We start from the raw sequence: 13835 nt of genomic DNA on the forward strand, positions 1-13835 counted from the left end.
TAGGAGTCCAGGACGCTGAGGTATAGGGAGCTGATTGTTGAGGTCCAAACAATCCTGACGTCCCCCTCCCTCCATGTCACATTACACTTACATGTAATTTAAAATTTACTATAGCCACTGAACTGTTTAATAAAATGTATCTGTATAGCGCCACCTGCTGTTTGTCCTTTTCCTTATTTTTCTGTCCACCTCACTGAGGCGGTCGCACGCGCTCAGTTTAAGTTTTCAACTGTCACCAGCCATATCTTCTGTTAGAAGCTGTGGCAGTTACAGGGAAAGAGCTACAGCAGAAAGGACACACTCCCCGGCGGAAGGACACACTCCTGATCTGCCAGCCTGAACTAAATCTAGCAGAGCAATAAATGGGGAGATCTCTGGATCCATGTGAGGTGCAGGGCTCTTGTTAGAAAGAGATTGTCATGTTCTATATGATGTCTTTATTAACCCCATGGCAAAACCGTGCTGAGGAATAGTTGAGCAGGACTATAGTGTACACAGCCTACGGTCATTTTGCGTCCTCAGATGATTCCTGTACTCGATACACTCATCAGACTATACAAACGTATACAACTGAATGCTAATAATTACAATAAATAAATACAGAATTAAATACATTATAAAATAGAGGACAAATCATTCCTCTCATTGAGGCTACAAGTTCCTAGCTCCAACGTAAAGGAAATTCATTCCCTTAGCAGCAAAGGAGAGAACGGTCGGATTTCCGTCATATTTATCCCTAACGGTATTTATTAATCCTGAGCTCCCTTTTCCAGTTCTCGCAGAATCTTTATGTTTAGAAAACCTTTTATGCAGCGCTCTGATTATTTTCCCAATTTTCAAAAAAATTTACTGGGGCAAATATCTTGTATTCTAAGAAATCCGATTTAGGCCCCTTTCACACGAGTGAGTTTTCCGTGCGGGTGTAATGCGTGGCGTGAACGCCTAGCACCTGCAAAAAAATAAATATATAACCTGTCCTGTTTTTGTCTGTTTTGCGGACAAGAATAGGCAGTTTTATTAATGGCTGTCCGTGCCGTTCTGCAAATTGTGGAACACACGGGGACGCCATCCGTGTTTTGCGGAACGCAAAACGCACAATGGTCATGTGCATGTAGCCTAAGGCCGTATGTTCGGTGTGCATCCGATGTGCGTTTTTCGTGGATCACATGCGGACCCGTTCATTTCAGTGGGGCTACAAAGGATGCGGACAGTACGCCGCGTGGAGTCCGCATCCGTATGTCCATTCTGCCACCTCACAAAAAAGATGCAGGAGTTAAAAATAAAAAAAAATGGCGGCATGCACTCGGACGGTATCTGTGTTTTGCAGACCGCAGAGCGGATACGGTTGTGTGCATGAGCCCTAATTGCAGTTTATGCCTACACCCCCCTCCCTCCATGTTGTAAATATAGGAGTCCAGGAGGCTGAGATATATGGAGTTGTTTGTTGGGGTCCAAACACTGTACAGCAGTAGGATTGCAGTCAATCCCTACATCTCCCTCTTTCCGTGGCACAATCATAGGAGACCTGGAAGCTGAGATACATGGAGCTGTTTGTTGGGATTCAAACACAGTAAAGCAGTAGGACAGTGGCTAATCTCCCACATACCCTCCCTCCATGTCAAAATCATAGGAGACTGGGAAGCTGAGATATAAGTCGCTGCTTGTCGGGGTCTTCACACGGTAGAGCAGTTTTAGCTGTTCTTGCACTGAAATGTGGCAAATTCGAGCTGACGTTTTGTTATTACAGGGCGTGCAAGGACCACTATAACCGCCATACAGTGTGAGGACCCTGTAAACAACCCCCCATATCTCAGCTTTCTGGACCCCCGTGAGCGAGGACCATACTCTGGTGACATGTCTGTTTTATTAAACACTTGCCTTCCTCATGAAATAATAACGCTGGAGCAATTTCTCTTTACATTGTGTTGGTCCTCTGTAATTCCTCCTGGAAATGCATAATTTGATGACAATTTTTCTTGTCAAAAGAACATGCTTTTACGCACCCTGTCAGCGCGGATCTGAGTCCATGTGAAGGGACAGTAAAGTGCTAGTTAGGAGATGGAAGAAGTACATTCCTGCCCTTTAGACTTCTTTGAGGTAGGAACTACTAAATGGCGTCAGACGGGAGCAGGTCCCAAAGGGGGAGGGGAACCTGCACCTATTAGAAATGTATGGTATAGCTTACCAATATGCCGTAAATGTCCAGAAGAAATACCCCTTTAACAGTTGTCAGGGCTCTTTCACACCGGAGATTAGGGCTCATGCAGACGACCATGCAAATTGCGGAGCTGCAAAAAAACGGATGCCGCCCGTGTGCCTTTCGCAATTTGCGGAACGGAACAGTAGGCCCATTATAGAAATGCCTATTCTTGCCCGCAAAACGGACAAGAATAGGACATGCCTCATCATTTTTGCGGGGCCACGGAACGGAGCAACGGATGAGGACAGCACACAGAGTGCTGTTCGCATCTTTTGCGGACACATTGAAACTAATGGTTTCATATATAAGGACCGTATACGGAATAAAAATACGGCCCATATACGGAACGCAAAAAACGTTTGTGTGCAAGAGCCCTTAGCCCTCTTGCACACAACCGTATGGCTTTTTCAGTATTTTGCGGTTCGCAAAAAAACAGATCCGCAAAAAATACAGATGACGTCCGTGTGCATTCCGTTTTTTGCGGAACGGAACAGCCGGCCCCTGATAGAACAGTCCTATCCTTGTCCGTTATCCGTTCTATCTTTGAACGGAAATACGGAAACGTAAGGAATACGGAGTACCTTCCGTTTTTTTTGCGGATCCACTGAAATGAATGGTTCCGTATACGGAACGCAAAAAAAGGGATGTTAATGGGAAAAAAAAGTTTGTGTGCAAGAGGCCTAACAGCTAAAATAATGTAAGTGGCGGATCTGGCGCAGTTGGATACAATGGGGTCCATTCAGGTTCCTTCGGGGATCCTAGTGTTTTTTCTTTTTTTTTTTTTTCTTTACTGGACAAAAAAAGTTCCCCCTGCAGGACTTTTTTTTTTTGTCTGTTTTTTTTTATGGTTTCTGCGACGGAAGCCCCAAACGGAACTTCTATGTGAACAAGCCCTAAAGCTCTGCGCGCGCAGTTTTTTTGCACAGATCTCATCACTTTTGCTTACAGCAATGACCTTTTTATAAAACGTGGCTGAGGAAATAAAGCTGCAGATTCTCATTTTTTTGGGGTGGTTTCCCCGCTGGTAATTGCAGCGGATATAACACGTTCCTGTTCGGCGTGTTCCTAATATCAGATTTTATTGCTGTCGACGTAGAACAGATAGAATACTCAGTAGTAATGGTATTGCCACATTGTTTACGGTCACATAATGATCGGTAGGACCCCCACCTTTTTCCTGCAGAGCGCTCCCCCCTTCCCACACCAAGGGCCTGCTGTGCAGAGGAACTGCAGCACAGCTCCATTCTACAATATAGGGATGGCCATCGGGGGTAGGGGGGCGTCACTGCAGTGATCAATCGCTGCGGCCCCTTCATTCTCAGGACCAATGAGCGTCCCAGAGGTCACACTCGCGCTGGTCATGAAGTGGTGATGGGGGGAACCTCTTTAAAGGGGCTGTCGCAAAAAAAATAATAATAATCTGGCGTTTTCAAACCATCACCTGGATGGATTTGAATACTTTTGCAATTAAAAAATTGAAGGGTTTGTCTCGCTTCAGCAAATATCATCATTTATTATTAATTAATAGAAACCACGTACTAATGTATTGTGATTGTCCATATTGCTCCCTTTGCTGTCTGGTTTCATTTTCCCATCACATTAAACACTGCTCGTTTCCATGGTTACGACCACCCTGCAATCCAGCAGCGGTGGTCATGCTTGCACACTATAGGGAAAAAAAAAACAGCCGATGCGCACTCCCACGGTCCCCGCCACCAGAGAGGCCGGCGATTTTTCCTTTAGTGTGTAAGAACGACCACGATTGCAGGGTGGTGGTAACTAGAGATGAGCGAATTTCAGGTTATGAAATTCGTTCGCGCTTCGTTTACTGGTAAAAGGTGAATTGCGTTACCACGGACCATAACGGAATGCCTTTAGAGGTATTCCGTTATTCATTCTATCATAATAGAAGTCTATGGGCTGCGAAACGGATCCGTCCCGTTTCGTTATGCAGGGGAGGAGTCCTATCCTAAGGACAGGCCATCAATATCAAAATCTTGGACAACCTCTTTAATGGCAATCCGTTCAGATTCCACCTTTTATTTTCCAAAGGAACTATTTAAAGGGACTCTGTCACCACTTTCTAACCCCCCCTTTTAAAACTATTGTTCTCTCCATGGCGCCATTGTGATTACAAAGGTGTTGTTATAACATAAATTCGCCGTCTCGTTTTGATAAAAATACCTTTTATCTAACCTGTCAATCTTGTGGATAAGGTGCCCAGGGCGTTTCTGAAGGTCTGAAGCTGCCGCCCGCCGCCGTTGGTGCCCAGCTCCTCCCCTGATCCTTTCAGCGCCGCCTGAATGTAAAGAAATCCGCCTCCGGCTCTCGCTCAGTGCCCCCTCCTCCTTTTCAAAGATCCCGCGCGTGCGCACAGGCCTGTGCCTGATGCGCCCGTGCGGACATTTAGAATCAGCCTCATTGAGCGAAGTGCGCATGCGCGCACTTCGCTCAACCTCCTCATCAGACTAGCACTGCAGCCGGCCACTCAGAGCCTGCGGCTCCATACAGCGCTTGGCAGGCTCTGAGTGGCTGGCTGCAGTGCTCGTCTTATGAGGAGGTTGAGCGAAGTGCGCGCATGCGCACTTCGCTCAATGAGGCTGATTCTAAATGTCCGCACGGGCGCATCAGGCACAGGCCTGTGCGCACGCGCGGGATCTTTGAAAAGGAGGAGGGGGCACTGAGCGAGAGTCGGAGGCGGATTTCTTTACATTCAGGCGGCGCTGAAAGGATCAGGGGAGGAGCTGGGCACCAACGGCGGCGGGCGGCAGCTTCAGACCTTCAGAAACGCCCTGGGCACCTTATCCACAAGATTGTCAGGTTAGATAAAAGGTATTTTTATCAAAACGAGACGGCGAATTTATGTTATAACAACACCTTTGTAATCACAAGGGCGCCATGGAGAGAACAATACTTTTAAAAGGGGGGGTTAGAAAGTGGTGACAGAGTCCCTTTAAGGGAGAATCTGGTTGCTATTGGCAACTAAACAAGTTTTCCTTTACACTAGTTTTCTTAAATCTCCTCCAATGCCCATTAGCTGTGGACACGGGGGCCTGACAAGATTTTTAGGCTTTCATTGTAAATGGGAATAATTCCATTCACTGACAGCAGAGATCTTGAGCGATTGCAATTGTGACAGTTTATTAGAAAGTTCCTTAACTTTGTGATTAAATGTTGTTTATATCAAACTGTATCCCGGCCATGACTGATCCTGGGCTCTTAAAAGCCTCTCAGCTTCAAAGGAGGCAGAAAATTTGCTGCCGTCACTCGCTGCCCCCATGTTTACCGCCCCGGTCCACAAGTGATGAAACGGCTTCATGCCATCGCCGCGAAACAACAGATCTGTGTTATTCCAGCCGGGAGATTTCCTCAGAACTCATCCCTCTGTTTAGTCCTGAATGGCAGCCACTTGTTTTTCCGCTCTTACCACAACACGGGCCTTGTGTATCTGGAGGGGCAACTGGTCATGGAGGAAGTCCGGGAGGGTGCGGAGGGGGGTGATTGTGTTTCGGACTAATTTAAGCTGATTTGGGATGAAAAAAAAAAAGAAAGGGGTTTTCTTGTTCCATTTGATTTTTTTTTGTGTTTTGGTTTGTTTTTATGGGTTGTTTACTAATATTCTCAAGCAGTTTTTTTAGTTTAGAGCTGCAGATGTCCACTTGTGGCTCTCCAGCGGCGGTGAAACTACAACTCCCAGCATGCCCTGAGAGCCACCTGTTGGCGATCACTGCATTACAGATAAATATTGTGAACTAACTGGCATTAAAGGGGTCCTCTGAGATTTTGATAGGGTAGATCATAAGCCAGTGACATCACGTTCATCGGTCACGTCCCATTCAAGTAAATTGGCCTGAGTTGCAGTAGCACGCTCAGCCGATATGCAATGTACGGCGCTGTGCTTGGTAAGCTGCGAGGATGTCATGGCGCTTACCGGGACTCCGCAGCCTCCTGAAAAATTTGAATTGGCGCGGTTGCCAGGAGGTAGACCCCCCACAGATCACCTATCCTTATTATAAGGCCTCTTGCACACGGACGTGTGTGCGCCCCGTGGCCGTACTGCGGGCCGCATAGCACGAACACCGACCGTGGGGCAGCCGCAGCAGATCGCTGACCCATTCATTTTAATGGGTCCGCGATCCGCCCGTTCCGCAAAAAGATAGGACACGGGACGGAAGCACTGGGTGCGCCTACGTGATGCGGGAATGCCCACAGAACGGTGCCCGTGTATTGCGGATCCGCAGTACAGCCACAGAGCGTGTGAAAGAGGCCTAAGTCATCAATATTTAAAGGGGGTCCATGATTATAAAACAACTCCTTTCTTACAAAAACTGCACTACATAAGTTGGACATTTAGCCTCTGGATGTCAACAACTGTTTCCATTCAATGACAGCAAGCAGACATTTAAAAACAAACTGAGAGGCAGAATGTATTAGCAGTGCACATGTATCAGTTTCGACAACATCGGGACAGTTGTTAAACAGATGTATGTAAATAGCAATGTTTCCATTCACTGACAGCAAAACAAAAAAAGTAAATTAAAAATATTGAGAAATAGCTTTTGTCTGGTGTAGCAGCTGCAGCCGACATGAGATATCTGAAATAGCACATAAACAGGAGGGATGCTAGTATGCAACCTGTGCTATTATACGGGGCCCCAGTCATCAAAGGGGGGGCCACTGTCAACTTAAAGCAGCTTTCTGGTGTATAGAGACCAAGCTACCAATTATGTGGGTTGTAAGTTATATTGGCTTTAAGGGATTTGAGAGCTAGGGGCCTATATAGCCTTCTGATGCCTGTGACTACCCCTAAATTGTGCAGTTTCTGGGGGGTGGAGTGATGGAACAGATCCCCCTTTTCTATTTTCTGATGACCCCCTTGAAGGGATACTCCTTTAAAGAGTGGAGTTTTCTGTCAGGGAGGCGTTTAAGGCGTACAGTACAGACCAAAAGTTTGGACACACCTTCTCATTCAAAGAGTTTTCTTTATTTTCACGACTATGAAGGCATCAAAACTATGAATTAACACATGTGGAATTATATACATAACAAACAAATGTGAAACAACTGAAAATATGTCATATTCTAGGTTCTTCAAAGTAGCCACCTTTTGCTTTGATTACTGCTTTGCACACTCTTGGCATTCTCTTGATGAGCTTCAAGAGGTAGTCCCCTGGAATGGTCTTCCAACAGTCTTGAAGGAGTTCCCAGAGATGCTTAGAACTTGTTGGCCCTTTTGCCTTCACTCTGCGGTCCAGCTCACCCCAAACCATCTCGATTGGGTTCAGGTCCGGTGACTGTGGAGGCCAGGTCATCTGGCGCAGCACCCCATCACTCTCCTTCATGGTCAAATAGCCCTTACTTTCAAAGTTTTCCCAATTTTTCGGCTGACTGACTGACCTTCATTTCTTAAAGTAATGATGGCCACTCGTTTTTCTTTACTTAGCTGCTTTTTTCTTGCCATAATACAAATTCTAACAGTCTATTCAGTAGGACTATCAGCTGTGTATCCACCTGACTTCTCCTCAACGCAACTGATGGTCCCAACCCCATTTATAAGGCAAGAAATCCCACTTATTAAACCTGACAGGGCACACCTGTGAAGTGAACCATTTCAGGGGACTACCTCTTGAAGCTCATCAAGAGAATGCCAAGAGTGTGCAAAGCAGTAATCAAAGCAAAAGGTGGCTACTTTGAAGAACCTAGACTATGACATATTTTCTGTTTCACACTTGTTTGTTATGTATATAATTCCACATGTGTTAATTCATAGTTTTGATGCCTTCATAGTCATGAAAATAAAGAAAACTCTTGAGAAGGTGTGTCCAAACTTTTGGTCTGTACTGTATGTCAAGCATTTTGAACATGTTTAGGCTGTTGCTTAGCGACAGAGTATGTGGCTGCTGGGTGGCAACCTAGGTCTCCATGCACTTGTCAGTGATCCAGTATTGTCACCTGTTGCCTAAAGGACTTGATAGCGTGCGTTCCTAAGCGCCATCATCACTCTCAGTCCTAGAGGACGGGGACTGTATGGGCCCCCAATGGGGCAAAAAGTAAGCTCCGCCCCCTGCTACAATGTAACTACCACTTAAAGCTGCTACATTATTGCATTTCCCTGACCGCTGTAGAGCCACAGGTTGCAGGTTACTGCCATGGGGGACAGGGCTGTGTCACATGACCCTTCTCTGCTCATTGGCTGAAAAGAGGGGCGGGACATACTGAGCAAACTCCTCCCCTTGACTGACACTTTTGAAAAATCTGATTCTTCCAATTTTATTGAACTTTGTTCCGGAATACGAAATGACCCCCTTAGTTAGCGCAGTATGAAATATTCCGCCTAATAAGGGCCTGCTTCTGGGCGTCCTTTAAGATTTTGAATAATCTTCTCGACTTTTCTTGCAGCACGGGAAGTACCCACTGCGTAAATTTACACACGTCAGAATATCTGCGCACGGTTGCCAGAGGAGCTCCACGGGAGGGAAACAGCCAGAGCCCCTCTTCATCTGTGCAAGAATTGATGAGGTTGTGGACGTGAAACGCGTCGAGATCGCTGGTGATGTTGAGACGTCAGTTTTCTGGACTGCCAAGCAGAAAATGTGGAAATAAATCCTGCTTGTAAAACAGTCCAGGCAGGGGGCACGCCATATATCATCTGCTACACGGGCTGTCACAACGTGATGTCAGGTGCTAAGGAAAATCATGCAGAAGATAATTTCCGAAAGATTCCTTATGATGGAAGAGGAGTCATGACAGATTCTTATAATTATCTGACCTAACACACTGACATACACAGTATCTGGTAGGACCTGTGCACGATGAGCTTACTGGTTCATGAATAAAATGTAAGAAGTGCAGGAAAGACTGACACACTGGCAAAGCAAGAAAGGAGAGGGCCGGATAAAGGGTTCAAATATGACTGCCTGGCCTATTAAAGTGTCATTAAGTGTCTTTGGCAATGCCTTCTGGTACTGTAATACAGCGCTGTAGAATATTACACAAGGAGACGACTTACGGGGTGGTGGAGGATACAGCCAGAGAGAGAAGATTGCAAATTATACTGGATATGATTGAGTGACTCAGCATGAAGATTTATAGAAAGTTCCATGTTATGTACTGTGGCTCTTACATTCTGATCCAGAGTTACATCCTGTATTATACTCCAGAGCTGCACTCACTATTCTGCTGGTGCAGTCACTGCGTACATACATTACATTACTTATCCTGTACTAATCCAGAGTTACGTCCTGTATTATACTCCAGAGCTGCACTCACTATTCTGCTGGTGCAGTCACTGCGTACATACATTACTTATCCTGTACTGATCCTGAGTTACATCCTGTATTATACTCCAGAGCTGCACTCACTATTCTGCTGGTGCAGTCACTGTGTACATACATTACTTATCCTGTACTGATCCTGAGTTACATCCTGTATTATACTCCAGAGCTTCACTCACTATTCTGCTGGTGGAGTCACTGTGTACATACATTACTTATCTTGAGTTACATCCTGTATTATACTCCAGAGCTTCACTCACTGTTCTGCTGGTGCAGTCACTGTGTACATACATTACTTCTCCTGTACTGATCCTCAGTTATATCCTGTATTATACTCCAGAGCTGCACTCACTATTCTGCTGGTGCAGTCACTGCGTACATACATACATTACATTACTTATCCTGTACTGATCCTGAGTTACATCCTGTATTATACTCCAGAGCTTCACTCACTATTCTGCTGGTGGAGTCACTGTCTACATACATTACTTATCCTGAGTTACATCCTGTATTATACTCCAGAGCTTCACTCACTGTTCTGCTGGTGCAGTCACTGTGTACATACATTACTTATCCTGTACTGATCCTGAGTTACATCCTGTATTGTCCTCCAGAGCTGCATTCACAATTATGCTCCTGGTCCCTTAATATAGTCATCAATCTTCACCGACCTTCTATATTGCAGAACAACAAATAGATTTCCTACATCAGACTACTGGACGTTATTGGTGAAAAGACTACATTCTCAGAATGCAAATTACCATACCAAGCTCAGTGCAGACCCTGACCAAGCAGGGGATGCTTGTAGAGCTGAGCTCTAACGCCTGCAGAATTGTGAACGCAGCTCTAAAGTATAATCAACTTTTTGTGAAATGACTGTATGCTTTTGCAGAGGATGAGGAATGAAATCCACCTAAACAGCAGTAGGACCTATGAACTCTATGCGGACGGATTCAGTCCTCTTTGGCATTCTAGGGGTTAATGCTCACAAACTGCCTCATTATTAATAGGCTGAAATTTGTATTTAAAGAAAAGTAATTGGAAGAACAGGGTCCTGTGCCTGAGCTCTGCATGACTAGTGCACTGACTGATGATAAGCCCTACGGATCGTCCCTGTGGCTTCTCGGCTTGGAATCAAAAAGAAAAATAAGCGGCGGAGAAGAAAAACATCTTTTACAATCGAGTTTTGAAGAACGGCGTAATGCAAAACACATGATGGGTGTCTGCTCCTGACCTCATTCTCTACCCGGCTAGAAGCCACTCCTGAGAGTCTGGCAGAATAAGGCACAGGGCAGCGGAGAAGCTACAGGTGTCACTGGAGGGCGAGATAATCCCCTGTATTAACGGGAGGACTGAAATAGGATAAAGTCAATTAGCAACTAAGGATGCGTGACGCATGGGCTGCGTCATACAGGTGTGTATTAGGAGACTTAAGAGGACAACGTGTCAGTAAACTGGTTTAGCAAAAAGTGTCTCTTGGAGGACCCAAGATGTTTGTACATGGTCCAATGATGTCAGTAGGCAACGTGCAATACCTAGTTTTTCCTGTGGGAGTGCTGTAGGGGAATGAAACACTCGCTGCTCAGTTCCACTGATCGCTGGGGCTTCTAGCACAGGATAGGTGAAAAATGTATGACCATCAAGGGTACGGCCACATGGTGGTTTGGATGCTGCTAGGGATGGACTGGCGCCAGAGACCCTACATGGGACAATGTCCAGGAGGCCGCCTGAGCAGCCAGGTACATAGCAACCTGACGCTCCTAGTGTTAATTTCCGCTGGGGAAAGTCCAGTACTTACTTATTATTATTTATTTTAAAGCGCCATTAATTCCATGGCACTGTACATCCAGACGGGTTTACACAAGTATAAAAATACAATAAACCCGAAACTATTAACAGAGAGGTAGAGGACCCTGCCCGCAAGAGCTTACAATCTACTTATGTGCGCTATTGGCAGCTGCAGCTGTCCTCAGATGCACCACAAAGGTGCAGCTTTTAGGGAGGTAGTTTGTGCTGCACTGTGGTATTTGGTTCTGCGCGGGTTGTGTTGTGTGTGTTGTACTATGGTATTGTTGACCCCCACCTACTTCAGTCGGCCTTGCCTCCTGTCAATTTGGATCTGCCTACAACCAGGAGCCACTTTTATAATAATTTTTTTCAGGGCCACTTTAAGTTCCCAGTCCGCCCCTACATGCTGCCGTTTTTGCGGGTGAGTACCACACGGCCATTACCAATGAAGACCGAATAAACAATGCGGTTCTAGTTAGTGAATATGATGCTGCGGTGGCTCAAACGGCCGTGCGGTACTCGGCCCTCCGTGTGGCCGTACCCTTGAAGGGTGAACTCTGCCCAATTCACTTCTCTGGGACTTTGTTAGACAAAGGCCTGTGGCAGGCAGGGCATGCTGGGGGTTGTAGTTTTGTAACAGCCCGAGAGCCGCAGGTTGAAGACCACTGATCCAGACTGTAAATTGTGAAAGGAGGAAAGTTCAGTTGGCCGGAGTGCAGATGTCTGAAAGGCGAAAGTGAGCCCCAGCGCCATCATTTAGTCTACGGCACAATGCAGAGGTCATGTCTGGGTGACTGCTGCCCTTTTCCTTAGATTTCCTCTTATACATTTATATTCTCTACAAAAGCTGAGCTGATTCCGCCGTACAGTAGAGATTGCCTCTTATCTGGCACGCTGCAGAGCATTAGGTAAAAAAAAGAAAGACAAAAAAAAAAGTCTCGAGACTTCAGACAATTACTGCAGTCTGGAAAAAGACACAAGGCTGATGGATCTGCATAGCAATGAAACCCTGATCTGGTTTCCATATGGCATAAGGTCAAATTAGCAAATAGAAGAAAGTTCTGTGCAAATCACATGAACGGCCGCGCATAATTGGGTGCAGTTTACCTGTGATCTATAAGGAAGTTGCCTGACCGGCATTAAAGGGACAAACTGCATAAAAAGATCAGTTTTTGTAAATATATTACTGATTGTGAGTTACATACTGTCTTATACTCCAGAGCTGCACTCACTATTCTGCTAGTGGAGTCACTGTGTACATACATTAAATTACTTATCCTGTACTAAACCTGAGTTACATCCTGTATTACACTCCAGAGCTGCACTCACTATTCTGCTGGTGCAGTCACTGTGTACATACATTACATTACTTATCCTGTACTAAACCTGAGTTACATCCTGTATTACACTCCAGAGCTGCACTCACTATTCTGCTGGTGGAGTCACTGTGTACATACATTACATTACTTATCCTGTACTGATTCTGAGTTAGGTCCCTTTCACACTTGCGTTCTTTTCTTCCGGCATAGAGTTCCGTCGTCAGGGCTCTATGCCGGAAGAATCCTGATCAGTTTTATCCTAATGCATTCTGAATGGAGAGAAATCCGTTCAGGATGCATCAGGATGTCTTCAGTTCCGGAACGGAACGTTTTTTGGCCGGAGAAAAGACCGCAGCATGCTGCGCTTTTTGCTCAGGCCAAAAATCCTGAACACTTGCCGCAAGGCCAGATCCGGAATTAATGCCCATTGAAAGGCTTTAATCCGGATCCGGCCTTAAGCTAAACGTCGTTTCGGCACATTGCCGGACCCGACATTTAGCTTTTTCTGAATGGTTACCATGGCTGCCGGGACGCTAAAGTCCTGGCAGCCATGGTAAAGTGTAGCGGGGAGCAGCATACTTACCGTCCGTGCGGCTCCCCGGGCGCTCCAGAGTGACGTCAGGGCGCCCCAAGTGCATGAATCATGTGATCACATGGATCACGTCATCCATGCGCATGGGGCGCTCTGACGTCATTCTGGAGCGCCCCGGGAGCCGCACGGACTAAGTATACCGCTCCCCGCTCCTACTATGGCAACCAGGACTTTAATAGCGTCCTGGGTGCCATAGTAACACTGAAAGCATTTTGAAGACGGCTCCGTCTTCAAATGCTTTCAGTACACTTGCGTTTTTCCGGATCCGGCGGGCACCTCCGGCAACGGAAGTGCACGCCGGATCCCAACAAAGCCAGTGTGAAAGAGGCCTTACATCCTGTATTATACTCCAGAGCTGCACTCACTATTCTACTGGTGCAGTCACTGTGTACATACATTACTTATCCTGACCTAAACCTGAGTTACATCCTGTATTATACTCCAGAGCTGCACTCACTATTCTGCTGGTGCAGTCACTGTGTACATACATTACTTATCCTGTACTGATCCTGAGTTAAATCCTGTATTATACTCCAGAGCTGCACTCACTATTCTGCTGGTGCAGTCACTGTGCACATACATTACATTACTTATCCTGTACTGATCCTGATCCTGTATTATACTCCAGAGCTGCACTCACTATTCTGCTGGTTCAGTCACTG

General features: G+C 46.0%; 1 long non-coding RNA gene across 1 annotated transcript in view; it reads left to right on the plus strand.

Annotated features, from left to right (window-relative positions):
• LOC120979736 overlaps nucleotides 1-8856 on the plus strand; it is a 26429-nt gene extending 17573 nt beyond the window's left edge. Inside the window, exon 3 of the long non-coding RNA XR_005774372.1 lies at nucleotides 8600-8856. This is a non-coding gene — a long non-coding RNA (uncharacterized LOC120979736). The remainder of the gene's footprint in view (nucleotides 1-8599) is intronic.
• The last annotated feature ends 4979 nt before the right edge of the window (nucleotides 8857-13835 follow it).

This window comes from Bufo bufo, chromosome 9, assembly GCF_905171765.1.
Source record: "Bufo bufo chromosome 9, aBufBuf1.1, whole genome shotgun sequence".
Taxonomy (NCBI): Eukaryota; Metazoa; Chordata; class Amphibia; order Anura; family Bufonidae; genus Bufo; species Bufo bufo.